This window comes from Microtus oregoni, unplaced genomic scaffold (assembly GCF_018167655.1).
Source record: "Microtus oregoni isolate MIOR12 unplaced genomic scaffold, Mior012 000054F_ref0000373, whole genome shotgun sequence".
Classification (NCBI taxonomy): Eukaryota; Metazoa; Chordata; class Mammalia; order Rodentia; family Cricetidae; genus Microtus; species Microtus oregoni.
In genome coordinates this window covers 6615208-6618289 of record NW_024543830.1, presented here as the reverse complement: position 1 = coordinate 6618289, position 3082 = coordinate 6615208, and the positions used below count along the sequence as shown (strand labels likewise).

The window sequence follows — 3082 nt, the reverse complement described above, 5'->3', positions numbered from 1 at the left end:
CACGAGGTGGTGGCTTACCAGGCAGGATCTTAACCTGCAACCATCTTGGAGAGGAGAGCTATAGCATCTGCCTCACTTCCCTTCTTCCCAGCATTCTGTTCGGTCTACTCTGCCTATCTAAATTCTACCCTATTAGGCCAAGCAGTTTTCTTTATTAATTAACCAATGAAAGCAACAGATAGATAGAAGACACACCCACATCAATTCTTCACTTTTGCTTCTATGATAGAACGAAACTCACCAAACTCCTGGTCCTGCTCACCCAGATCCTAAAGTCTGAATTCGGCCCTCTAAGTGTGCAGTGTCTGCTAATGACATTACTTCTGCTCTGTCTTTCTGTGATGTTGTCCCTCTTTGCATAGAAGGAGATGAATGGAGGGAAACCAAACAAGATGCTTCAGATCCCAGAGCTGTTAGCTTGTTCTCTCGGAATTTCAGATCAAGATCTGCTTGAGGAAGAGTTTCATGTGCCTCCTCTTGCTTTGCTTTGGGTTGTGAATTCTGGCCAGCTATGCACACAATGATGGTATGGAACACAGGAAGCTTTGTGATGCTATTCTCCTGCAAAGGCTCCCTTAGCCGTTTGTCTGCTCAAAGAGAAGACAAGGAAAGTCGTCTGGGATGAGACTGTTGAATGTATGTCCACTTTGGCTGATAATCCACCAGGGGTGTTTTGAATTTGCTCAGGGATCAGATTGGAGCTCAGACATTCCACATGACTGTATTTCTACCTGAAGAGAAAGATGAGTTTTAGTTTTAGTCAGCAAAGAACAGTAAACTCAGAATTTTCCTGAACCTATTTTCTTATGAATTTCTGTCCAAGCACACTCCAGTTCCAGCAATGCAAAGAGAAACACGCTCGCCCTAGAGGCTTTCCACAGCTGCGCAGGGCTTCTCCTAGGGGAGGTCTAAACTGAATGAAATTTGATAAAAAGTTTGATCTCACAAACCTTCCTAATAATTTTGTGGTATGGGTCAAGCAGGAATGTTCTTTGTAAAAAAAGATGATAAAATTATACTGACCCCACGATGGCCTGCACTGGAGCTGTCCCTTGTGTGAGAACTCCATAAACAGAGAGCCGATTTCACATGACTTGGGGGTAAAGTCTGAGCCTGCAGGCGGGAGCAGGGGACTTGATAGAGGAAGAAAAAGAACACCAGCCCAGATTGTCTGCAGCAGGGGAAAGGTTCATCTCGGCTGCCTCAAGACTGGATCAAGGCTTAGCATCAGGTCATTGGTGCCTATCACTGGGACAAAGAGGGGTTATTTTTATTAAGTATTCATGTTTGTGTAGGAGCTTTTGGTCATTAATCATTTAACTCTCAGGGCTCATGGGACTTTTGCAATGGGCAAGAAATAACACCATCTTATTTTACAGCTACAGACTTGGGAACAGCACCATCCACTGCTGTCCCACCTAAGGAGCCAAAGCCACACACAAGAATCTGGGAAGCCAGGTCAGGAGGCCTGAGGATTTCTGTCCCACACTGACGTGAGGTGTTCTGTTTTGATACAAAGTTGACTGATTTCTTTTTCATTTTTAAGGTAACGTTATAGATGCTGAGTTGCATTAAAGCAAGAAAACAAACAAAAACCTCGCCTCATTTCAGACATCTGGTTGGAAATTCTGCTGGGTCCTCACAATGTTTAATTCGAAATGTCCATTTATGTAGCAAAGATCATAAGGCATTGCTTGCTCATGCTATCTTCTCAGAGGAATGAGCGGATGTGCTAACACCCCGTGTAGATGTGAGTAAACAGAGGACTACAAGAGAATTGCACGGAGCTTGGCAAGCCTACCGTTCATCTAGTGGCTTCCTGGAGAAAGTGTCTTTTGAAGTTCAGTAAAAACATACCTAAATCCCTGTAGCTCAAAATCCCTTCAGCCCAGGTCCTTTGAAGTAGCTTTCCTATTTCTGTCTACAGGCTGTAAACACCAGGAAGTATTACAAGATGGTGGATTTTTCAGAGAAACCCGCAAGAACATGTAGCAGAGAAAACGAAGAGAACTCTGACCTTGAGAACTTTACAATCTATCAACTGGCCCTGGTGTGGTGAGTCAAGCTTTTAATCCCAGCTCTCAGAAGGCAGAGGCAGGAGGATCTCTGTGAGGTTGAGGTCAGCCTGGTCTGCAAAGAAAGTTCTAGGACAGCCAGGGCTGTTACACTGTCTCAACCAACCCACTTCTCCCCCCCCAAAAAAAATTATCTATTAATTGTGAGGCAGGAAGGGGGCACATGCGTACAGTGGGGGTGGTGTCAGTGAAGTCACTGGATCTTAGATAAAGCACAGAAAGATCCTCAAGGTTCAGCATGCTCTTGGGTGGGGTGGGGGATGAGTGAGGGTTAGGATAACTGCCTTCCTCCAGCGTAAGGCAGACCTTGGTTCAAATCCATGTAGAACTTTGTGGCTGAAAGTCTCAAGTCAGGTGGTATGACCAGAGCCTGCCTTATAACCTAAAGATGAAAGTAAGAGTGTCTGGGAAGTGGACACATGGCACAAGAGCAAATTCAGAGGATGTGGGTTTGAGACTCATTCAACTCTGGGAGTCTCCTTTAGAAAAACAATGCACAATTCGGACATTAATATGAGGGAGCTGAGTAAGTGTTTAGTAAGGAAGAGAAGTCGCCAGCATGCTTCCAAGGGCTAGGGATCTCCAATGCATGCCAAAGGAACTGGAGAGACTTTGACAGCCCAGGTCAGCACAGTACCTGTAGATGCCACTCAGTTATCCTATATATGCTAAAATAGAAAAGAAATAAAAAATGAGAATTGCGCATTGTTAATATGGAAGAAGCTGACAAACAGTACGAACATTTGCAAGTCCAGGCAAACAGCACGATGCTTTAGTAGCTGTCTGTCACGAGCAGATGGCAACCACTCTGAAGATTCTCTCAGCGGACAGATGAGAACTGTTTTAAAGTGACATACCGGACAAGCAGAATAGGGACATCCCAACTCTCCTCTTCAGTGTGTTTAACCAAACTTGCTTTTTATTGCTGATAGCTTAGGAAACTTTCTCGGCGCATAATCTCATGGCTTGCAGGGCCACTCATGCAAATTTAGATCAGATTGAAAATG

At 44.5% G+C, this 3082-nt stretch overlaps 1 non-coding gene across 1 annotated transcript; it reads left to right on the top strand.

Moving 5' to 3' along the window:
- The first annotated feature begins 2630 nt into the window (after nt 1–2630).
- LOC121438131 lies at nt 2631–2742 on the top strand. Its single transcript, XR_005973072.1, has one exon. It is a non-coding gene; the product is annotated as a small nucleolar RNA SNORA44 (small nucleolar RNA).
- The last annotated feature ends 340 nt before the right edge of the window (nt 2743–3082 follow it).